This window comes from Sorex araneus, chromosome 2 (assembly GCF_027595985.1).
Source record: "Sorex araneus isolate mSorAra2 chromosome 2, mSorAra2.pri, whole genome shotgun sequence".
In the NCBI taxonomy this organism is placed as follows: Eukaryota; Metazoa; Chordata; class Mammalia; order Eulipotyphla; family Soricidae; genus Sorex; species Sorex araneus.
The window spans coordinates 68,187,464-68,213,457 of NC_073303.1; the positions used below are offsets into that span (position 1 = coordinate 68,187,464).

Sequence of the window (25,994 nt, forward strand, 5' to 3'; positions counted from 1 at the left end):
CATTTCTCCTCCTTCATTTTCCGTGTTTGTTAATAGACTACTGCATGGCAAACATGCTATTAAGCTCCATATTATTCCTCATCTGGAGACTTGACATGGCACTGATTGTCCAGAAAACCATGGGATGCTTGAGGCTAATGATCTGGGGGTTGCAGTAACCATTGTTATTCTTGTATTCTCAGGCCCCACTTGTAGTTAGACCAGAGCATCCCTTGAGTCTCTGAGAAGTCTCCAGAAGGTTGACCTAGTGCAAAGTGCCTGCTGGCCTTTCTCCTGAGCAGGCGTGGAGGGAGGATCCCTTTCTCAATTTTCCAATTTCCTACAACCTAAGAATTTATTTTCTTCTGCATATTAAAATATGCGAAAGAGAACTGCATAATTTGATGAATTTCGCTGTCACTTTAAAACTATTCATCATCAACGTTTTAAAATTAAGTCTCGGCTCCTTAATCAGGGCCTCGTTGACCTGCGTGAGGAGTTGTAACTTATATTAAATTACTATTTTTTTAGTTCACCCGAAGATCATATTTTGATAACAAATGCGTTTTCATCCTCATCAGTATTACTTGATGATCTTTAAAGCTTATGCTATTATTAACTCTGTTCTCTCTTCTCTGAATTTTAAAATTATGCTGTAATAACTGATGAAGCACATAGGAGAATACAGAAAACAAACAAACCTTGACATACAAAAGGATTAGTGAGGATAATAAACATCCACTCAGTGTCTTAGCCTTTTGATCTTGGCATCTGTTTAAAATCTAGCAAATATTTTCCTAGCACTCAAATTTCACTTTGTCCTGCTGAAAATCCATGCAGAAGCAGCCTTTGTTTTCATGAACAACAGAAATACTTATGACATTTAAGTCAAAAGCAGAGGTCGTAAATTAATTGTAATCCTCCAAGGAAAGAAATTAGCCTTTGTGTAACATATGGCTTTAGACTCGATCACACAAAAATAATCCTAGGAATAATACTTCCTGATGTTCCACTGTGATCTTAAAGATTAACGGTTTTCTTTGGCTAATGATTATCCAATACATTAATAAGCTTTTCTCAGTACTTCCTGAAAATTTAATTACCTGTAGACATTCAAAGTTATATTTTGATCAGACATGAGAAGAAGGGAGGTAGCTCAATTACTGTCACATTAAGGAAGATTTTGCATTCTAATCTTTAGAGAAAAGGCCACCTACCAGCAGACTGAAAATTGCTGACATGCTTCAAGGGGAAAATGCTTAGAGGTAAGAGCATTAAGCTAAAATAGTTTTTGGTGCCTGCGGGATGGGCTGGCTCTGTGATGGGGGAGGCTGTTGCTATTTCCTCGTTCCATCTACTGGTGGTGGCTGTGGCCCCATCGACATCTTATCTAAGTAGGAGGGTGGCACAAACATTCTCTCTATTTGGTCACACAGAAAAAATCTCTTTGAAGTCGCCAGTGAATAGACTTTCGCGGGTCAGTGGTCAGCCACTGATCTTTCTCAGAGAACTAAGCTGCTTGGAACAAGGCAAGAAAAAGAGACCTCAGTTAGAAATGTGTTTCCTGTTCCTTGTCTCTTCTTTTGTTTCTTTTAGTAAAGATTTATAGTTTTCTTTGTATGTCTTTCGCCTCTTTTGTGAAGCAGATTCACCGCACTTTATTTTTGTCTGATTTGGAGGCCACACTCCGCCATGCTCAGGGCCTGTCCTGGGTATTCACTCCAGGGTCACTCCTGAGGGCTCCAGAAATCATTCGGGTTGCTAGGGATCGAACCTGGGTCTGCCCTGTGCCAGGCAAGTTTCCTACAGGCTGTACTTCCTCTTTGACCCCTTGGCATTTGATTTTTTGAGGCACATTTTGAAGGAAGTTTTTTATTTCAATCTCCCTCTCCCTCTCTCCCTCCCCCCTCTCCCTCCCCCTCCCATTACCTCTCCCTCCCCCAGCCCTCCCCCTCCTCCTCCTTTCCCCTCCCTCTCCCCCTGTCATTAACAATATTGCAAATCATGGTGTTTAAAATTAAAAATATAGATTAAATTTTTTTAAAAATTGTGGCTATATGCAACAACATCACTATACCAAGAGCATATTGTTCTTAATGAAATAAAACTGACAGAAAAGCATAAATGCTTTGTGACTTTACCCCTATACCAGAGATAAAAAAAATAAAAAATGAAAATAGACTTCTAGACAATCAGTTAACAGTGGTTGAAACAGAAGTTTTCAGAAGGGAAGAGGAAGGGGACAGGTAAATGAGGCTAAGAGGTCAGTTGTGGGGTAAGGAATAGAAACTAGAATCTGTAGGGCATACTTAACATTGAAAATACAAATGTTGACTTCTGAGGTTGCTGACCTAAAACATATATAATGTTAGACCCGTGGTTACTTCAACAAAATGAAACTTTTAAAGAAGGCATGTAATCCCTTAATCCCTTGCCATCTTTACCTAGGTCACAAGGTCTAAAAGATGGGAACCATCCTTGCAAAGTAGGTGATAGGTAGGAGATGCTTAGGAAGTAGGTTTTTGCTGTTTGTAAACTATCATTACCACCACCACATACTTGAGCATGGTGCTTAGAAATGAGCCACCTCTGGTTTTCTGGCACCGCCCTTGCCACTCATTGGTGCCCATATTGCTGACTGAAGAGTAACCTCAATCTTTATAAATAAAAACTCCTTCTCCAGAGTGAGTTTTCCATCATTCGAAAACATGGTATCATTGAGATCATTGAGAGAAAGAAATTTGCAGAGATATATAGCAGCACCCTTGTAGAAGATGAAAATGTAAAACATAGTTGCCTCAGTGGTGAGGAGGTGACAAGTGATATAAATCTATATAATTTTAATAATTCTAAAAATTAAATATGTAGACTATTTGGTAACATGACTAGTAATATCAATATTTGACTGAAAATAGTACCTAACTATTTCTTTTATTTAGTTAGTTTTTTATTTTATTGAATCACGGTGAGATAGAGCGTTACAAAGCTGTTCATGACTGGGGTTCAGTCACACAGTGTTCCAACATCCATCCCTCCACCAGTGTTATTTCCCAGCATCAGTGTCTCCCGTTTGCCTCCCCCCCTCGCAAGCCAACCCCCTCCCCAGCCTGCCTCTGTGGTAGACACTTCTCTTCTCTCTCTTTCTTTGTCCTTCTCTCTCTCTCTCTCTCTCTCTCTCCCTCTCTCTCTCTCATTTTAGCCATTATGGTTTGCAATACAGATGCTGAAACATTAGCATGTATATCCCTTTACCTGCTTTCAACACTCCTAACTAGATTTCTTTGTGGATCACAACAAATTATAAAATTTTCTCTAAAATATAAGATCAAAGGAAACTTTAGCTCACAATAAAGTTTAATGGTCACTAATTTTCGCACCAAAAGAATATTTTTTTTTTTTTTGCTTTTTGGGTCACACCCAGCAATGCTCAGGGGTTACTCCTGGCTTTGCACTCAGGAATTACCCCTGGCGGTGCTTGGGGGACCATATGGAATGCCGGGGAACGAACCCGGGTCGGCCGCGTGCAAGGCAAACGCCCTACCCGCTGTGCTATCGCTCCGGCCCCAAAAGAATATTTTTTGATGTCTAAAAATAAGGTGCGAACCTATTTATCTAAGGACTTTATTTATTCATTCTCAGTATTCATGTTGACAGACTTAAAGATGAAGTTTGTAAATCACATTATTTTGTAAATTGTCTTTTCAGTTGAGACTTTTTTCCTGTAAGTTTTACCCAAAAGTTACATGTTCCGAACAAATGAAAGAAGAGGATGAGATTGACCAAAAGATTTCAGTTTTGTATTAGTGCAGCACAGATACACAGGTAATATAATTTTGTAATCCTACGTGTATCCAATTGAAGTCAGTGGTTTCAAAATGCTGACCTTTCTAAGCATTAAAGTATTGAAGCAGTTAAGGAAGTGATCTCTATAAACGAAGACTCCTTCGTGTTCTCATTTTTCTGTTCTTATCACACATAACAGGGCCACTAAGAGGCAGTGCTCATAGACAAGCAATGTCTGCAGGTATGTGAGTGGTACTTAACGTGGGCATGTGACACTGTTGGCATCACAGTCACCTGTGCCAGAATTCAGGCAGCATCACAGACTGTTTACTTGCTGGCTCAGAAATGAGCACTCCAGAAGAAGGAATGCTGCACTGGGGGGGCATAGTACACTCGGGGAAGGCCTGTGTGTTGCCCATTCTGGATAGATCCCTGGCATCACGTACAGTGCCCCAAGGCTGCCAGGAGTGATCCTTGAGCACAGAGCCAGGAGTAAGCCCCGAGTACCACGAGGTGTGGCCAATAAAAGAAAAATCAAGAGAACAAAAAATCAAAAGAACAGGTGCTGGAGCAATAGCACAGCAGGAAGGGCGTTTGCCTTGCACGTGGCCAACCCAGCTTTGATTTTCAGCATCCCATATGGTCCCCCAAGCACCACCAGGAGTAATTCCTGAGTGCAGAGCCAGGAGCAACCTCTGAGCATTCGCTGGGTGTGATTTAAAAAGCAAAAAAAAAAAAAATCAAAAGAACAAAAAAATCAAGAATGCTGCATTTTGAAAAAGGGTTTTAAAAGGAAATATATAGATTTTTATCTCAAAAGAAGTGTTCAATCCTCCTGGGAAGAAAAGTCACTCAGTGCCTTCCCTAGAAATCTATCTTCTTTAATGCATCCTGCATTCTCACCCAACCACCATCTCATCTCCCCCCCCCCAACACACACACATACACATACACACACACATACACATACACATACACACATACACATACACATACACACATATACATACACATACACATACACACACATACACATACACACACATACACATACACACATACACATACACACATACACATACACACACATATACATACACATACACACACACATACACATACACATACACATACTGGTGCAGTGAGTGGCAAGGCGTATCTGCCCGCTTGGGGAAACACTGTTTCCGAGAAAAAATGGAGAAGGAACTTAACAGGTGTGATTTATTAATGCACGCTCCATCGCTTCAGAAGGCTGGTAACTTGCTGATAACGTGAGAGGTGGGGTTGGTCTCATTTGCCGCGGCACATAGTCCACTGAGTTCTGCCAGCCCTTAGCAAGAGCGGAGGCGAGGCCTGTGGCATCAACTCACTGGCTGCTTGACTCAGAAGCACTCCCCCCTCTTCACTGCCTCATTGAGTTTCTCTTCAGCATGTTTGCTCGTCTGTCTGTTTCCCTACCTGGGAGGAAACCTGCCTTCAAACCAGGTGTATTTACCGCTGCTGGATTAATGGGTGGCGGAGGGACTGATGGCCAGCAGTGTGAGTGTCCTTTCCTTTTTATCTCAGGACTGGGCCTGGGTCTTTTCTCTCCCGGTTGCTCCCTCTGACAGCTGCTCTGGTGAAGGTGCCAACCTTCTATTAAAATTGTGACTTACTCTCAGTGGACCCAGGTTTGGTCCCCAGCATTGCGTTTTGTCCTCTGAGCCTCTCCAGAAGTGAGCCCTGAGCACAGAGCCAGGAATAAGCCATGGGCATAGCCAGGTGTGGTCTAAAATTTAAAATAAATAAAATAAGAAAGTAAGATTCTTCCTATGTAAATACTGCTGAATGATACTGGAACTGCAGACCTTTGTGACTTGTTTGATGTTTGTGTTTGGTTTGGGGGCAACAACTGGCAGTGCTCAGGGATTCCTTCTGGTGAACAGGACGATGTGTAATGCCAGGTGTCAGACCTTACCTAATGTACTGTCTCTCCAGTCCTCTATCTTTTTAGATGCATGGACCTCAAGACTAAATTTCAGAAAGGGTCTTTTCTAAGCAACAGTCTCATCACTCTTCTTGTGAATGCTTAAATTTAGATTTGTTTCATTAGAAAAATTCTGACATTTGAGTATATGAGCAAGGTAGCCTAATTCATGTGATTAAATTTTGATTCATTTGATAAAGCCATAAATTATAAATGCTCCATTGAAAACTGCCAAAGGATATTTTTAATTTGGCGTCCCAATTTTAATGGAAACACCATCTAATTTGAGCGTGGAGGAGTAACAATGAAACGTGTTTTTAATTTTTTAAGTAAGTGATTAAGCTTTATGAATTTTAAAGCAGTCTTACCTAGATGTGCTGGCACAGGAAACATCTTGGAAAGCTTATTTTTGTTTCTATTCACCTTTAATATAAAATCAGTACACAGACATCCCACGGGTGTGTTGATGGCTGCCCTGTGGCAAATGGGATAACCAGGAGAGAGCTGAGGAGAGGTGAAAGTCTGTCTCCAAAGCCACTGTAGTGTTTGCTCCCTGGTGAGCAGCCAGCAGTGCTCGACTAGATCTGGAAACGAGAGATGACAAGCAGTCATTAGCATTTGGGGTAGAAGTACCAGCACCACCAGCCCCTCAGAAACATCACTCAGGAACTCTGAGCCCCTCCCACTGTAGAGTGGGTTAGATAATGTTGACTGTGTTATTTAATCAAGACAGAGAGTCTGGAGGGAGTATAGGGGACATCTCTGAAAGCTGTTTCAGAATGGCTTCTAGCATTATTGTGGCACGATGAACTCTTGTTAGTATCCGACATAGTCTAGTACTAACTATCAGGCAGCATTCAGTAAATGCTTGGAAATGCAAGTGAAAATACAGTGAGCTAAGAATAAAATTGAGGAGAGCTCAGTAGCTTTTTTCTATCACTTGCATTGACCTGTAGGATTTTTTGAGGTGCTTCCCTTATGTTTACGTACTTGAACTCAATATTATTTCATTTATTTACTTTCGCTTCCTCCTTATATCAATGACTCATTATTTCTCACCAACGCTGGACATTAATAGCACTTTATATACATGTGGACCTTTTTATGTGAGTGAACAAGAGGATAATATATAAAAGATGAAGGTTTAAAATGTGGGTAAATGAAAACTTGATTTAAGATGGATGTCAGCACTACTTTGGAAATTGAATCTGGATATCTGTCACATAAAACTTGTTCTTAGCTATGCTGTAAATTTAATGATAGAGTTTTATTGAAATGAGATCTGTGGATTTTGATGAAGAAAATCAATCAGTGTATGCCTATCTTTTATTCTCTCTTCTTGCTCACTGTGCAATTAAATTTACTCTGCAAGGTCACGGTGTGGTGGGTATATTAATTTTATACTCACCCTGCCCATAATAACTTTATGCCAACACTGCTGATAAGCAACACCAAAAATGTGTGAAAAAAAATCAAACCATTAGGGGGAAAACTATGTATTGTAGAGCCAAGTTTTTTTTTTCAATCCTCCTTTTGTATATTCTTTTTTTTTTTTTTTGGTTTTTTGGGTCACACCGGCGATGCCCAGGGGCTCCTCCTGGATCATGCACTCAGGAATTACTCCTGGCGGTGCTCAGGGGACCCTATGGGATGCTGGGAATCGAACCCGGGTCGACCGTGTGCAAGGCAAACGCCCTACCCGCTGTGCTATCATTCCAGCCCCTCCTTTTGTATATTCTTAATTAGATGATGTGTCCATGGTTGATACTGAGTTTGTTTATTCCTCTCTTAGAGCACTGTGGTAAAACTCAGGTATGAAAGACTTATAGACACAATCAACCATTATGCCCAGGAAAGGGAATAGGACATATTTAAGAGTGATGTGAAAACCATAATGGCATCCCTCGATCCACCAAGCTTTGGAAGACATTGTGATAAAATGATTAGCTCTGTTCCTATCTCTCCAGGGCAAGTTCTGGTTGGAGGGCAGGATTTATTTGTAGTGTTGCTATGGAACCCCCCAGTACAGAGGCTGGCATGGGCTGGGATCCCACAACACACTGATCCCTTTTTGTGGGGTCAGTTTAAATTAAGGTGTGGAGGATCAGAGGGAAATCCGCATTCCCAGAGGCAGCTCCACTCCCCGAGGGAGAGGGAGGAGCCAGGCCCGGCTTCTCCAGTCTTCTCCGTGAGCACAGTCACTGCTCTCTCGGATGGAATCCGTGAGAGATAGAATAAGCCAGAACTGGTGCATGCATGCCACAGCAGAGAAGAATTCATGATGTTCCTGCACGGTTCATGTAAGGTGAGAGCTGATGTTAAATGAACTGGGCACAACCCGAGGAAAGGAAGAAAAGAGCAAACTTGACCAAGAAGGATAATGGGGACTTGGAGCTAAGGGATGGGGGAGACGAGAATAGAACACTCCAGGCGTGAGTGGTAGCAGTAAAGACACAAAGGAGGAGGAGCGTGTGTGTGTGTGTGTGTGTGTGTGTGTGTGTGTGTGTATGTGTTGGGAGGTGCTCAGGCTGGCCTGTCTGGTGAGAGAGGGCGGGGAAGTCCCAGCCGGAGGGAGCAGGAGAGTCCCTTCTTCCCTCGGGAACTTTCAGAACTGGCACATCCAGCTACTTTGCGAATGTGGGTAAGTTGTTTGGTTGTGTTTTTCTCTGCTGTATCCTAGACATTAAACTCTGTCAATGTTTTTTCTTTTATTTGCATGGTTGTCTCTCTCTAATGTATCTTGGCTAATTGCGTTTCACTATAGCTTTCCATGTCTATTTTGAACTCGGTGACTAACGATCAGGTTTCAAGGAGCAGAGTAGAATCTTTAGAGCGGGTGACCTGTGTAAGAAAATGTTGCAGATGGTCCTTCCCTTTCCTGACCCCCCAAAAAAAATCCTGTTTGGGGTTACAGTAAAAGCACCTTGTAAAAAAAAAGAAAAGAAAAGATGAGTACTGAAGTAGTTTTTAATATTTGATGTTCGTAATATGTGTCGATCTGGGCAGATGAGTGGGAGCCTAGTCACTGAAACATGCTCAGTTACCTATAAACCTGGAACTTATTGATTTCGAAGGTGTCTTCTGTTATTTGTCATTATATTGTACTTTTATCCAAAATAAAATTCTTAGAAGTGGGGCCCTTAAAGAATGGTGACAGTCAATAATGGAATGGTTTATTGCATGGATTTTGCAATTCCATGCATAAAATCATGTGTGTTTCAAAACAGTGCTATAAGGAAAAAAATAAGGGGAAGAGGAAACTCTTTAATACAGTGAAAATCTGACATGATGTATCTTGTGTTCTTTAAAACAGTCATCTTTTTATTGAGATTCTCTTGATAGATGTAAACATGAAATAGTATAGGAGTAAGCCCAGGGATGTCACATTTTTTTTTGTTTTTTATTTTTTTTAATTAACTTGTATTTGGTGTTTGAGTCACACCCAGTGCTGCTCAGGGCTTATTCTTGGCTCTGTGCTCAGGGCTCACTCCTGGCTGTGCTCAGAGGACCATGTGTATTGCCAGGGATTGAACCAAATCCATTTCTGTTTAAGACAAGTGGCCTGCCCACTATCTCTCAGACCCAAGATGTCTGCTTCTAGTCATTCATTGCCTCATTTTTTCAGACCTTTTGAACAGTATGGAAAGTGTTGAAAATGTTGTGTTTCTTTTATTAATACCTGAACAAATGATACTGCCTTTACATGGTACAGAGTGTGTTCAATTCCCCATATAAGTGATACCTCCTCCACTGTTTCAAGTTTGTTAGATAGTAAGAATTCCTTCTTTGCTTTCTTTTATTATTGTATTGAATTCATTCCTAGGTCTCAGATGTCTTATGCCATCTCTATCACACCTCCTTTCACACATGAGAACGGAGGGAGTTCAGGTGCTTTAAAGGGGGGTTCTAAGTGTATTATACCAGTACAACTAGTCCAAGTAAATGGGCCTGATGCGAAATGTCCCCGTATTGGTCAAGATTTCTCTAAGATGCTGGAAACATTAAGCAGTGTTGTTGAGTTAAAATTCAATACCTTACTATTAAGTGGACAATCTTCAGTCATCACCAAAGTCTGTTTTTTTAATTTTCTTATAATCTTAAAAGGAAACCGCTACACTTTCAGCTGCCACCCATTTTCCATGCTTCAGTTACCCCAGCTCCTAAACTCTTCTCAGCCATGGAAGCTATGAATCTATTTTCTGTCTCTAATGAAGGAAGAGGTCAGTGGCCGCCAGGCTCTAAGAAGACACTAATACTTATCTTAGATGGTTGGATCTGTTATAGTTTATAGCCTCTGATGGAAAAGTCTAAAGTTTCTAAGTGTGACTGATTGGTAGAAGGAATGTCATCAAAAGTAATAACAACTTGAGAGATTCTAAAGTGAATTAAATTGGATAAATTGCTTGCCGTTCTGGTCTGTGCACTGTTCACCCAACACGATCCCTTTTTGGGAATTCCATAGGAAGAATTTTGCTAGGCTAACGTTGAATGATTCTTCTGTTAAGGGAGTTCACAGTTTAGAGAAAGGGGTGGATGTATATAAGCAAGAAGGTATAAACTAAAGTCAGAATATCCTGGATACAATCGAGGGGACCCAGAAGGCCAGTTGGCTCTGCCAGGAAGATGAGTTGGGTGGCCTAGTGTCAGAAGATCAGGCGCAGGAGACTCACCGAGACTCGTTATTCATGCTTGGGACATTTACATAGAGGGATCCTTGTGTTTGAGGGTGAGGAGGTAAGAACATTCTGAGCTGCTGGACATGAGCAGATAAGGCAAGAGGAGTGTTTTTAGGAAAGGTCGGAAGAAGAGGAGGAGGGCAGCAGCCATGTGTGAAAGGTGTTCTGGGATGCCTGACACTCCGATGTTACCCAGTGCATTTAGTTTACTGCAACTGCTACAAAAACTAACTACAAGCCAGATGGCTCAGACCAATAGCAATATACGGCCTTACAATCTGTAGGCCAGAGTCCAAATCATGGGCTAAGCACTGTGTTGTCCTGGGTTCCTGATGAGGGACGACCCTGCCCTGCCTTCCAGTGGCCGACCATCCTGATGTCCTTTTGTTCGTAACTTGAGACAGCTTAAATCCAGATTCCTCTGTTTCCTGGTAGGCATCTCCCTCTGTTTCTTCACATCACCTTCCCGCCATGCTTTCCTGTGCCCAGGCTTCCTTCTTATATCTTTAGTGTTTATTTTCTTTTGAGGTCACACTTGGCAATGCTCAGAGGTTACTCCTGGCTCTGCATTCCGGAATTACTCCTGGAGGTACTCAGGGGACCATATAGGATGCTAGGGATTGAACCCAGGTTGGCCGCGTGTAAGGCAAACACCCTCCCCGCTTTACTATCGCCTCAGCCCTGGGGTTTCTTTTTAAATAAGGTCAGAGTCAGACTATGTCCCAGTTTCATGACCCCATTTACATTAGATTAGTTCAGTAAATACTTTCATTTCCAAGCAAAGCCACGTTCTGAAGTACTAAATTTCAACATCCATATTTTTAGGAAGCAAAATTCAATGCAATACCCACCAAGCATGAAAGTGTGAGTGAAGGCATTTAAGCAGGGAAATCAAGTGACTACATTATTTTTCAGAAAGTTTTTCTTGGTGAAGGCTGGAAGCAGACTTAGCTGTTGAACAAAATGAAGGATATATGGGCATTGATTTACCATGATAGACACCTGAAACTGATATAATGTTACATTTCAATTTTTTTTTTAATTTGGTAAAAGAGGAAGTTATTCAGACCGCTGTAGAGGGTGAATGTGAGGGAATTAAAGGAGTAGTTGGGAAGTTGGCGTCTTACAGCTCTTCGGTGGATGAACAGAGATACCAGGATTTTGGGGGGATCCTTCAGTCATCAGACTTAAGAGGAGAAATCCGTAGATATTTATCTTTTTATCTCTTCTTCTGTTTGTTGGGGGTACCGGAGGATCCCAGGCCAGGCAGTGATGGAGGGCTGGTGTGGTAGGACCCACTCTCAGAGTTAGTTGGCCAAATGGAAGCTCAGTGGTGTGGGGGTCATCAGGCACCAGGTTCGAGGGGTCATCCAGACCACCTAACACCCTTGGGGGCTCCCGGGGTACACCCATGGATGTACCAAGTGATGGGGGATCAAGTGATGCTAGGGATCAAATCAGGCTTGGGCCTGCACAAGGCGTGCTCTCTGACCCCAGTACTAACTCCCTGACCCTGAGATTTTTCATCTTAAGTGTATACTCAGCTCTGACAGAACTTTGCATTGTTGATAGAAAGGGAGAAAAAAATCTATCGTTTCACTAACGTAGCATGCAGACCCTAACTTCTGCATCTGAAGGAAGAGAGCAAAGAAGTGGCCACCCTCTTACCTATGAGACACAAATACAGACCAGGGTTCATTAATTACTAGACGTAATTAATTTCCTGGAAGTTTCTGGGCAAACCAAATCAGGCCTCCCCCTACATTATCAAAAACGCAAACACATGAACATCAGGGGTACAAATTTGGATGGAAAGCCGAGGGCCCCGCAGACCTTCCTAGGTGTCCCGTGTCCTCCAGGCCCCACGGGGCTGGACTAAGATGCGCTCTGCCCTGCCGTCTCCCTCCTAAACCACACGAACACCTGACGGCTAGCAGGACTGGCCTCTGGCTGCTCCTCCTGCTGGGCCTGAGGTTCTTTTCCCCGCAGGAGCAGACGTTTCTGACTTCCCCATCTATGGCTCTGTGTAGATCTCCCTACCTCCACTACTTCTTAACTACGAGTTACCATGGCAACACCTGTTGCTGGCAAACTGGAAAAAAATAATACCCAAGAATTCCTCAGTGAGAAAGCCAGGTCTGTAATTCTTGCTGCTCGCTCCCCTGGTGAGAGCCAGAGGATGTTTTTGTTCCCTGTTTGTGGACGTGCAGGTGGCGGCCCTTCTCTCTGTGCGGGGTGATTGAGAAGGAAACTGCTCGCCATGTTTTCCATTTTCTATGCTAAGTTGCCGCCAACTTATTCCCTGGAGCAATTGCTATCTGGTAATTTTTAGTAGCTGGCATTGTTTGCACAAGGGGGTTTGGAATGTTTAAGGCCTATTTTTCTTTCTTTCTGCATTTCTCTCTCTCCTTTCTTCCCTCTTCCCCTTCCAGGCTTCGCCTATCTGCCGGCTCGAGTGTGTTCCATCCGGCAAAGGGCCACTGGCACCCTCCAGATTTCGTGTCAGGAACTCAAAACTACCAAGAAAATAAAGCTGGCTCCGCATTATGCCAGTTAGTTCTACAGCCAAGTTAAAGTGAACATTCTAGATATTAAATAAACTTATGGACTTTAAACAAAAGTGTTTTAAGGATAGTCATATGCACCTTCATCAGCTGCTAATACAGCAGGCCCGGTGTCCTAGATGATGTTTTGTTTTGTTATGGTTAAGTTTTTGTGTTTGGGCCACACCTGGCTATGCTCAGAGCTTATTCCTGCCTCTGCATTCAGGCATCACTCCTGGCGGGCTTGGGGGACCATACGGGGTGGGGAGGATTGAACCAGATAAGCTCATGCAAGGCAAGCGAATACTATCCACTCTGGCACAAAAATAACATTTTTAAAACATCATTTCATCCCAAACCACTCATGAGCAAACAAAATCCTGCCTGATATTGAACTACAAACTGTTATTTGAGGAGTTTTTATATGTCATTTTATTCAAATCAGAGTTCCCAAGAATATATCAATAACATTAAATGATGATTTATGGTATACTTTACAGAAAGTGCTGTATCATAAACTGCCATGCTTAAACAAGCATCTTGGCCACAATGGAAAAATTCTGGAGACTCTCTGGATAAATGTGAAATAAGGAGAGGGGGTCACCAGCCCTAGTAGGGAGACAGACAGAGATACCAATATAAAAAGTGACATCCCCACCACAGAGCAAAAAGAGTGAAAACTGGCCTAGCTGAGTGCCAGGCTCAGACCCTAAGGAGTTGTGGGATCTCAGCTGGGCCTCGGTTTCTTTATGCTGAAATATGCTGAAGTGAAATATGGTGGAGTTTATTTTTAGCTAAAATTATATTGATCCAGTTCTGAGCATGCACAGTACTAAACAATATAGAAATGTACTTATATGGTCATGAGGAAGAACATGCAAAGGGGAAACTAGCACAGATTCCTTTGTAAAGTGTTTTCTTAATATAGAACCATTGCTTTATGACATTCTGTATGTTTCCGGTGGGCATCTTTGTAAATTGTCCTGTGTATTACATGTTGAAAATCTGACTTTGACCTGACCAAAGGACCTCACTTAGCAAATTCCCCCTATTTCTGTTCAGAATGATATGTAATTTTAGTTTTTGCTTGTTTTTGAGCCACACTCAGAGGTGCCCAGGGATGACTCCAGGATTTGCACTCAGGAATCTCTTCATGTGAGGCTCAGGGACCATACGTGATGCCAAAAGTTGAACTTGCATTGCTGTGTACAGTGCAAGCACTCTTCTATTCTCCTTACTCTACTACCGCATTGGTCAAATCATTTTAATTTGTTATTAATTGATTTGTGGTGCCAGTAATCAATTGCACAACTTTAGAAGTGCACCGCGTCTGGAGGGGTTCCCTTCTGTCTGCATCCTCCCCACACTTGTCGTTTCTTCTCTTTTGGAGAATAGCCATTCTCACACTCGAGAGGTAATATTACAACAGTCTTGGTTTGCCTTTTTGTAAGAAATGATGAACATATTTTTGGGGCCTGTGAGGTATCTCTTCTAAGGAGAAGTGTCTGTTCAAATTCCCCAGGAGGATGCATTAACTATGAGTTTGATGCACAAAAAGAAACAAAGAGCCAGGCACTGTTGAAAGTGAATGAATCAATGAAGGAGGCCTCAGAGAAAATAAAGGATCTGTGGTATCAGTCTAGTTGTAATAACTCTCAAAAAAAAAGTAAAAATTTCGCTGGTAATTTTAGATCAGCAGCTGGAGAGCTAGCGCTAGGGGCTACGGCTGATGTTTTGTTTGTGGGAACCCTGGTTTGGTCGCTGGCACTGCATGGATCCCCAGCACCACGGGGAGTGACCTTAGGGCCCTGAACCAGGAGTGGCCCTCAAGCACCGAGTTCCGGTGTGGTGTTAGCAGGCAGGCACTGTTGGAAGTGTAAGATTAGTGTGGTCTAAACTGTCTGAGCAGTCTCCCTAAATATCTGCATCACAATATAAAAAATGTGTTCTATATTACACATAGCTGTATATATGCATGCAATATAAAAAATAAAAATGTGTTCTATATTATACCTATCTGTATATATGCGTGCAATATATAATGCATGCATATATATAGCTATGTATAATATAGAAATATATGCTATATGTAAAACGTAAAATTACTCACAGAAGGATGGCTATAGATCGAGTTCACAATACATGCACATGTATACATATATAGATATGAGGAGAGCATTCTAAAGTGACTTGGTCTGCTCCATCTCAGAAATGCCAGCCGACCCCTCTCCACACACATCACACACACAGCCTACCCACCCCTCAGAAACTCAAGATGCTTTTCCCGCATCATCTTTTCCTTAATGTGTCAGGCTGTTAGGAAAAGAACTAGAGCCTACATCTGTGTCTTTCTCTAACCCCACAAGCAGAACCTTTGCCTCAGGTTAACTCTGGCGGCCCCACCAGTCCCAAAGAACCTTCAGCAGATGTGACGCCTCTGTCCTGGAACTGCTTGTTCCTGGGATTCCTAGTCCATCTCTACAGGTTTTTGAATCTTAAGACATGCTCTCGCAAACTTCAAGTTAGTAGTGTCTGACGTTCCACTTTTAAGGCTTCCTGAAAAAGCTAAATCTTTGCAAGTCTCCCTGCCCCCCACCTCCCTCCACTCCCCACCCCCCTCCCCAAAAGGTCCTTCCCAACGTCCGGAAAATCTCAGATATCCGAGTCCTCCAATGATGATCCCAGAACTATGTGAAGCTGAAGTCATTCCTCGTCCTCATCCCAATGTGATGAGGAAAGCTGAAGAGAGATTTGGGGATAGAACAGGCAGTATCACGTGACTATCCAGTTAGGTACCTGTCAAGAGGGAAGGATTACCCAGCTCTAGGATCATCATCATCATCATCATCATCATCATCATCATCATCATCACCCCATTGATCGTCGAATTTCTCTAACAAGCTCTAGGATACATAAATAAAAGCTTAAATCCCAGTCCAAAAACAGTACCCAATATATAGAAAGTGGATGGGATTGGGAGAAATATTTATTTTGTTCTTTTTATCAAGGAAATAACTTTGAAAGGGTCGTAAGGAAATGAATGAGTGAATGACTCTTATGGGCTGTCCTGATTATTATTTCATATTTCTTAACATTGCCTGCAGGACGCGGTTTGAAAAAACTTACTAGTGGTTTATAAACTTGTAATTAGAGGGTTTGATTTATAGTTCTCTGTTCATGAAAGCAACATTGATATTCTGAAACTTTTTTAAATGTTAATGTTTATGCTAACAACTTTTATGTTTTTCAGTGTCTAAGGAGCATGTAATTTTCCTTCAATACATTAAATTTGCATATCATAAACTATTCTTTTCCACCAAGGAAAATTTTTATTCTTGTTGGACACTTTTATCATTTTAATTTTTTCTCTGATAATATTGAAACTGCAAAAAATTCATGTTCAAGCTGACATGGGTTACATGCAAGATAAGGCTTAAAATAAACAGTATCGTCTTAAGCCTCTTTCTAGACATAATACATAGCAAAGCTTTTTGCTAATGAACTGCCGTTTGTTAATACTCGGTATACTTATTTTCACTATCTATACTTACCTAGTTCTGTATAGTGTAGATAAGGATACATGGGTTAGGATTTTTATCATCAATTCCCCAGAATTCAAGAAAAATATGGTCTTGGAAAGGGGATTATTTTCATTAACTTGCACCATTGAAGAGGATTTTCAGAAGAAATTCTTTCCCCAGTGTCATAATCTTTCTGGTACTTAAAATGATTTTATTTGCCTTCATCTTATCTATGTAGTGACCCCTCCTTGGCTTTTCTGTAACCGTCCTTGTAAACTATTCCTTCTTGCTTCTTTCATTTTCCTGTCCTCAGGAAGGAAAATACAAGCCCAGAAAGCACTCCTTTCTTAATGGACCGTTGCTTTGCATGCATGCATAGATCTCAGCTGTTAGAGTGTGTGAAAAATGAGGCAAGAGACATCAGATGGCAAGAAGAGTAGAACTGTTAACATAGTAAATATCAGGAAGGCTGGAAGTGTGAGCTAAAGCAGCTGGGAGGGAGGGGGGTGGGGAAAAGACGAGAGGCACAGCTGGGAGACCCAGCAAGAAAAAGCAGCTGAAAAGCACTTGGGAGCCCAGCAAGGAGAAGGGTGCAGTGCAGGGACAGCAGGAGTCCTGGCAGGAGGGAGGAGACTGCATGGTAAATGGGTGTTCCCCTCCCCCGTCAATAATGCACATTAGACCGCAGCCCTCGTACATTGTTTCTCTCTACCCCTTTGGTTTCTATACTGTCACTGTCACTGTCATCCCCATCCCGTTGCTCATCGATTTGCTCTAGCAGGCACCAGTAACGTCTCCATTGTGAGACTTGTTGTTACTGTTTTTGGCACACTGAATACGCCATGGGTAGCTTGCCAGACCCTGCCAGGCCCTGCCGTGCGGGTGGAATACTCTCAGTAGCTTGTCAGGCTCTCCAGGAGAGATGGAGGAATCCAACCCGGGTCAGCCACTTACTTACAAGGCAAATGCCCTACCTGCTGTGCTATTGTTCCAGCCCTTGTGCTATACCTTGAGCTTATTTAATATCCTTTACTTGTGACATAATCCTGTAAGACTGAGCATTGAAGTGTGGATGGAAGGAAATGTCTGAGCTTTGAAAATTTATTAAACTAATCAGAGAATTTGGATGGATAAATAAGAAGTAGAATGTTTTTTAGGTTATAGATATGTTAGTCTTTAAAAAAACTGAAAGGGAATCAAATTGTTAACATTTATCATGTAGACAAATCGGGAATGTGTATAATTAGCAGGATGAATAACTGGTTTGGTAAGTATCACCAGAGGGAAGTGATTAATAAATTTCTTTCTTTCTGGAGAAAGGTTTCAAGTATTTAATCTTAATCTGGCCCTACTTAACATTAGGCCTCATTTGGGCAAAATTCTATAATGCATAAATCAAAGCTGGGAGAGATGACTAACATAATAATAAATGGGGAAAAAAGCAGAATTCTGAAACACGTGACATTAAACAAAATAGCCCACAATATCCCATATTATAGGAATGACATAAACACCTCACCATCACCACCACCACCAATTAAACTGTAGAAGAGGAGAGACGTGATTTAGCAGCATCTTATAGGAAAGAAAGTGAACTTTGAGATAGTCAAGTGCAAGATTCATATATGCCCACATTATAGTGTAGCTATTGAAAAAAGTTGTGTGACCTCCATTATTCTAAATAAGAATAATAGTATCTGACCAACACAAGTAAAAATTCTATTCTGTTCTTACTGACAAAGAGCTACTGTGTCTGGAGAATCGCCTTTGAACTTGATCATTCAGAAGAGAACCACAAGAAAACTCAAGTATTGGCCTGGCCCTAACCCTGGGTCTCTTTGCCTCTCTCCCTCCCCACTAGTTCCTCTTACCTGCATCATCTTGCCCTTCCCAAACCTGAATTTGTTCTCACTGAAGCAAGGTCCATAACATGTTTAAACCTACCATTCCTCCCCCCCCCCCCACTCCCAGTTCAGAGTAGTGAATCTCTAATCACGTACTTACTACACCTTGCTCACTGTCTTGCTCACACTGGCAGAACTTGTTTGGTGAATTTTAATATCTTGCGCTGAGACTGTTCCAATAGTACCACCCTCCTGTTAACCATCAGGATGGCCATCATTGCATTCTAAGTAGTCTTGATTGCGTTTTAGATGCAAGATCTACTATTCTGGACCTGAGAGATAGTACAAGGGCTAAAGTGCTTGCCTTGCATATGGCCAGCCCTAATTTGACACCCGGCACTGGGCATTGCCAATGGTCACTGCTCAGTCCAGGGGTCTAAGAAGCAAACAAAAGAAGCAAAAATAAGACCTAATATCCTAGGAATGATTTCTAGAACTTTATGATTACCCCCTCTCCTCAGATCTTTTAGAACTTCAGTTTTTTCTCCCTTAGTATGTAAATGTTTGGAACAAGGCATCTATCTGGAGTACCGTGATTTGTGTTGGCTCTTGTCAAGAGGTCTTCTCAAAAAAGTGTGGCTTTTAGTCTGAGTGATGGCCAGTGACCATATCCTCTTGTGATGACCCCATGATGGTGATGGATCACAGTCAACTTCACTGCTATTGTCCCTTCGTACAACTTTGCCTCCCTGTGATAACTGGCCTCAAGAATTCAGAGGGAGAACGAATACCAGATGATCTCACTCCGTGTGTTGACGATAGGGAATAGACGCTATCAAAAAAATGACAAACCCTTGGCCTGGGATCACAAAACTTCTAATGAACAGTGTGGGGAGAGGTGTGGGAGGAAGAAAGGATGTGACATAGGAACGCTGGTGGAGGTTGATGGACTCATGGTTGGGTGCAGTAACACTGTACCTTGCTGCTATAAATGGTAACACTATTGTAACAACCTAAATAATAATGAAAACTTAATAAAAATTAAAAGTTCCTCACCACTACCATTAAAACTTGGTGTCCATGGGGAATTTTCCCTAGTGAGTAGCCAGTTTTCCTAAGTAGGGTTTTTAAGCTAGAGGAAGCCCAGTCAGGGCATAGCTCACTTCTCCTTACAGCCTTTGTGCTATTTGAGTCATGGTAGGTGACCTCAAAACTGTATTCTTTGGAATGGGGAAAGGAAGGCTTGAACGTAGGGGAAGAAGGACTTCTGTAAATCGGTCTTTTCAAGGATTTAATAGTTGGGCAAATATAGGATTCGCTTTGTATGGCCCTAGAAGTTGCAACCAAGATTAAAATTAAGTCGAAGCCACTAAGGCTCTGAGATTCAGAAGAAACTTCCTTACCCCTGCTTTCCAACTTAAAAGTAGCAGCAAAGGATTTCTTCTGGAAGGCCTTTATGGAAGGGACTCCAGCCTCGGCTGGACTGTCAGGGCAAAGATTTGTTTATTTGCCCATTTCTCTTAGAATCTGGATAAAAAATGGTGTTCACTCAGGAGGCACCGGCATGTGTGATATAATGTCACAGTGTATTACGCTGATGATGAGAAACAATCCTTTCTTAATCTTCAGAAACTGCAATGGTTTTATGAAAGCAATAGCCTTGAGTTTACTCTAGTTTTTAAAAATTAATTTACTAAATGAATGGGTTAATGTGGGATAATTATTATTTGCTAAGCACCATGACTTACTCAGTGCTTCATATGTTTACCTGATACGTTTAACCAAGTCCCTTTGGCATCGTACTTATAAAATGGTTGTCACAGGCTTTATACAAAGAGTTCAAGTATTGAGTGAAATGGGCTCATAAATTACCTTCCAATTTCTTTGAAGTTTGAGCATTGTTATCTGACCATCATGGAAGAGCCAGAAAGGTGGGACAGTGGGTAGGCTGCTTGCCTGGCACATGGCTGACCCAAGTCTGATAGCTTGCATGCCATATGGTTCTTGGAGTATCACCAGGAGTAATCCATGAGTGAGTGAGTACATAACTGGGTCTCTCTCTCTCTCTCTCTCTCTCTCTCTCACACACACACACACACACACACACACAAACGAGAGTCTGGTATAGCTCACCTAGGTCTGTGCTGCCAGGTAGCAGAAAGGTGTGTTACCATTGCTGTTCCTGCCCCCCAAAAAGACTGGAAGGTCACAGTTCTGAGGCGACATTCTTCTCTCTAGACCTCTCCTCTGCTGGGCCAGCTGAGTCTTGGATCTGACCATCTGTCAAGCGCATAGCTCATCCCCAGAGTCCCAGTGACCCAGAAATCGAACTCTGTCTTAGTTCCTCTGAGTGACTTGAGTCAGAACAAGCAAGCCTTCAGGTTAATTGGTAAAATGCATCGTGGACTACCAGAGTTCATCTGTCTGAGTCTACTTAACATCACCGTGGTGTTTAGAGACAGCTAACCGTCTTCGTGAAAACTGTCAGTGACGGAAAGGAAGGAAGAAGCAGTGCGGAGCTTGGCCTTTCACTCGCTTAGTGTATGCAGTGCTCGGCAGTCAGATGCAAGGAGAGACTTATCTCAGAGGTCCCAAAATTGTATTCTGCAGAACAGAATCTCCACTGAAAGCAGAGAATCTCTCACTGGAGCTGTAATTATTTTTAGTGATTAACTGCTGTCCACTGCATTCTTTGAAAAATGAAAAATTATGAAAAACGAAATGGGAGTTGAAGGAGCAGCTGGAGCCTGCAGAATTTTACACAGGTTGACAGTTGGAATATGATTATTTTCCGTGTTCCAGGTGGTCATGCTTGAGATCAAGGATTGCAGAGATTTCTGTTAATATCACCCTTAGGTCTGCCCTAAGTCTTTACGATTGGTCTGGGGAATGCCACTGTACTATCCACATCACTTGGGATACTTTTGGTGGTAGTCTTGTTGAAATATAATTGACATTGCTTACAATTCACCATAAAGTGAATGGGATATTCATTGACTTGTGTATCATTTAAATGACTTTCAGAATTTTCATTACCTAAACCTTGCCTCGAAGAGCTTAACTGTCACTCTCATCAGCCACAATCGCAAGCAAACATAAATCTCATTTTGTTTCTATGCTTTTGCCATTTTGCAAATTCTGTGTAAATGGCAGCATTATAGGTTGGGCTCTGTGCGTGTGTGTGTGTGTGTGTGTGTGTATTTATGTGTGTATTAGCATGCTTTTAAGGTTCTTGCAGGTTCTAACATACATTACATCAGTGATTCATTCCATTTTGTAGCCAAGTAATCTTTGATATTGATGTACCATATTTTATTGATCTGATTGCCAGTTGATAGACATTCGTAATGTTTCCACTTTGGGCTGTTATGAATAGTGCTGCTGTTAACAACCATATATAAATTTTTATTTGGATACATAATTTAATATTTCTTGATGCATGTATAGGCATGAAGTTACTGTGTCTAATGATAACCCCTTTTAACCCACATATTTAACCTTTTGATAACAACTAGACTGTCTTCAAAGTAGCCATATCACTTTTTATTCCCATCAGCAGAGTATGAAAATTATCATTTATCCATGTCAATTCATTTGTTCAACTTTCAAATCAGTCTTTGTTCTGATATAGGTAATAGGAAAGTTATATACAAACATTTTGATGCATAGCAATAACATTTGGCAATTTTAGAAAGATTATACTTTCATTTTGTTCTTTTCTGCCAAAGTTGATCTAGATCACCAAATTTTGCTCATGCTGTAATGAATTCAGGAGAACTCTCTCGGTCTAACCAAATAACATGGAGAAGAAATGTTTGCAAGCGAATCCACATTTTTCATATATCTGTATGACCGGTTGGCCATTGATGGGATTACACATACCTGGGTTCCTCTGCCGGTACCTTCATGTGTGAGGCCCGTCCAAACGTATGGAGAGGGGCCTCAAGCATGTCTGTAGCTAGGTTCCAGTGGTCTTCAGCCACCGGGAGCTCTGCTCAGGGTGGGGAGGGAAGCTGGAGCCCATCCCCTCCAAGGGGCTCTGGGGGAAGATAGCCAGGTGTGCGGGCAAGAGATTCAACATCCAGAGACTTAAAAGCAGGCTCCCAGAAGAGAGCTATGCAGAGAGTCTCTTGCCCGCATGCCTGGCTGTCTTCCCCCAGGGCCCCTCGGAGGGGATGGGCTCCAGCTTCCCTCCCCACCCTGAGCAGAGCTCCTGGTGGCCGAAGACCGCCGGAACCTAGCTACAGCCATGCTCGAGGCCTCTCTCCACAGGTTCGGACGGGCCTCATGCATGAAGGTACCAGCAGAGGAACTCAGGTGTGTGTAATCCCATCAACAGCCAACATCCAGAGACTTAAAAACAAGCTCCCAGAAGCGCTATCTTGTAGCCTACTTCTCCCTCTGGGAGAAACTGGCAAGCTACTGAGAGTTTCCTGCCCACATGGGACAGCCTTGCAAGCTTCCCATGGTGTATTCATATGCTAAATCCAGTAACAAGCTGGATCCCCTGACCCTTAAAGAGCCTCCTGTGCGACATCATTGGGAGGGCCAAGTTGAGAGAGACTTCTAAGATCTCAGGAAAGGACGAATGGAGAGGTTACTGAGCCTGCTCGAGAAATCGATGATTAACAGGATTTCGTGATCGTGATCGTATGACCCGAGTCTAGGAGAGGTTTGACTAGAAAGCTGATAAAAAGATAAAAGAAAAGATAATATGTAGGTGGATCTGGCCAGTTCTTTTTTTTTTTCCTCCCAAGTCCTGCCCTTGTAGTTTACTAAGTGACAGTGGAAGGACCTGCAGTCAGCATGTAGGACGACAGTCCGTGACTGTGTATCTTGTTCTCATCTCAGTATACTTGTTTTTAAAATGAAAATAATAATGTAGCTGAATGCGGTGGTAAACAAAGACAGGCATTTCTCACTTGGATGCTGTCTGGGAAACAATAGATGTACCTCGAGATAACCCACATAATCTGCTGACTTGGAAGAGGGCATCACCCAGGCAAAGAGCATCCTGTGTAGCCTGAATAAGACCACAGTGCTAGAGCTTGAAAGATGGCAGGGGGAGGGGGGAGGTTAAGGCACCTGCCTTGGATGCAGGCAACCCCATCTCAATCCCCCTGTGCTTCATGGTTCTTACAGGCATCCTCACACGCCCTGTCCCAAAGAAAAAGCACACCGCTAGATGCAAAACTAGAAGGCTTGTACTCTTTCATTGGATAAATGGTTCAATAAATTGTGGTATAGCCATAGCATACCCAGAGGGGGGCGGGTGAGAGCCCTCCCCGCCCCAAGGGACCCAGCCCCGGCAGCCGACCTCCACTACCCAACCACCGCCACGCTCCAGGCTGCTTTCCACACGCTCTGGCTGAGCCTCACGCATGCGTGAACATATTTCTGGACCACGCAGCTGCTTCGACACATCATCAGAGAGGCCCAGCGAGCTACCGAGAGTATCCTGCCCTCATGGCAGAGCCTGGCAAGCTCCTGGTGGCATATCTGATATACCAAAGACAGTAACAATAGCAAGTCTCATTCTCCTGACCCCGAAACAGCCTCCAATCATGGGGAAAGACGAGTAAGGAGAGACTGCTAAAATCTCATGGCTGGGACGAATGGAGACATTACCGGTGCCCTCTTGAGTAAATCGATGAACAATGGGATGACAGTGATACAGTGAAAATCAGAAATTATATCTCAATCTGTCAAACAATGAGACGAGAAGTTCTGGGTTTCTTGGTCAATCAGATATTCTCTTTAGGGCACCATTCAGTCATTCAGTCACTCCACCCCTCCTCTCTCTCCCCTTACTCGGGCACCTAGCCTGTTGTGTGGTGTAAAGCAGACGTTGGTTACAGGAGATATTTATTAGAAGAGGTGAAACAAACTGGCAAGGAAAGAGGCTGGAGGAAGGGCTGGGTACCAAAAATAGAGCTGAGCCACAGATGGGATGGGACCGAGGAGCGCTGACGGATCAGGAGAGAGATCAAGGGAAGTCATCCCTGAAATCTCCATGTCTGCACATCTTTCCACAGCCACTGTGCAGTGGGTGAAGCAACAACTGTCACGCTGTTCGTGCCACTCACAGGATTTTCCTTGTAAGAAGCATTTTCACAATTAAGTCACAGCTTCCTTCACCTAAAGGCATAAATCCTTTCTAAAAAAAATCTGAATTATCTCAAATTCAGCTTAATACCATTACAATAGCACACAGATCATTTTGTCACCAGTCTAGGGGGATAATACCAAAGAACTTGTCAATTAATGTTATATTTGATTATGCATTGACTTGGCTCTTCTTTTACAGAAATGTTTTATTTAGCCGCCACTACTTTTACTCTTCTCTCTACTTTGCAGTCTTCTGTGTTCAGGGAAATATATAAGACTCTGTCTTTAGTATCTGTTTGCTAGCATTTTTACAGTGAATTGGACACAGTCTCTCGCCATCTGTCTGATTTCCCCCTCTCTTTCTTTCTCTTTGGTTACAGGCCAAATAAGAAGAGGGAACTCTGGCCACAGACCTTTCAAAGGGAATACATTGTGAACGCTTACTTGGACAAACATTTCTCCAAGGTAAATATTATCATTGTACCAAGAGGGGGGCAGGCTCTTCATTAGGATTTGCAAATTGCAGTGCTCCAGCACAAAAGCTGAATTGTTTCTCCTACTACAAACGGAGAGGGAGAGAGGGGGCCGGAGGAGAAAGCAGAGCTGTGAGTGCTCCCTGCATTCTGTCCTGAATGTGTTACCAGGAGAAAGCCGTCAGCATCTCCGAGCTCAGTGAGCTGGACTGCAAATGTGTGGGGAAAGGGGAGGAGCAGGGAAGCCGTACTTTGTGTGTGTGTTATTCTTTCGGATATTCATAGAAACAAAAGCCTATGTGATCTGAGTATAAACAAAGCATTTTTCCTTTAAGAGGAAAGAGTTGGGTGATTCTCTCCAGAGGCTAAAGTCAAATATATAGTCATATCACAGGGGGAGGGGTGGGAGACCAGAAAGGAGTGAAACCTAAATCATTATTGTCCATCAATAAAAACTTTACACATGTAGGCAATCATAAATCAATCCATACACTTTTATGAAAGTACTGCAAAGTAAACCATTGGTAGGTTGTTGAGAATGTTTCATACAGTGGGTTTTGGAAAATCATATTCCCTAAAGGCTCTTTTGGGAGGTATGTGATGAGAGAGAGACACACAGACAGACAGACAGACAGACAGACACAGACACAGACACACACAGAGAATGTGAATGAATGAGTTGCATGAATGAATGAATGGGGAGAGAGAAAATACACACCAAAGTGAAGTCTGTCAGCATCATACTGTATGTCTCAGAGGAGTAACTCGAGGCACTTTCTTTATGGATCATGAGCTTAGTGAGAATAAAGGGCTTAAGAGAAGCAGCCAGCTTCATAGGCAGCATCAGCATTCATGAATTAGCTGCCAATATTTTAACACAAATTGCTGTGTCATTTCTATGAAGTACCCTACCGCTGCTCAGTCGCTAGCCCAAAGCTGTTCTTTGCTAAATCCTGAAATTGTATCTGATGAAATGCCCTCTTCCTTCCTGATAGAGATATTTGAGTGCACATACACACAGGAATGGAAAATATACGATCCAATTTAAAAGAAAATAAACTTGTCAACTTTCTCTGTTTAGCAGCTAATATATGGATGACA

General features: G+C 42.4%; 1 protein-coding gene across 1 annotated transcript in view; it reads left to right on the forward strand.

Annotated features, from left to right (window-relative positions):
• Positions 1–25,994, forward strand: part of PAG1 (phosphoprotein membrane anchor with glycosphingolipid microdomains 1) — a 165,305-nt gene that overhangs the window by 74,761 nt on the left and 64,550 nt on the right. The window contains exon 3 of the mRNA XM_055126776.1: positions 24,801–24,885. The gene's annotated coding sequence lies outside the window, so the exon portion shown is untranslated. The remainder of the gene's footprint in view (positions 1–24,800; positions 24,886–25,994) is intronic.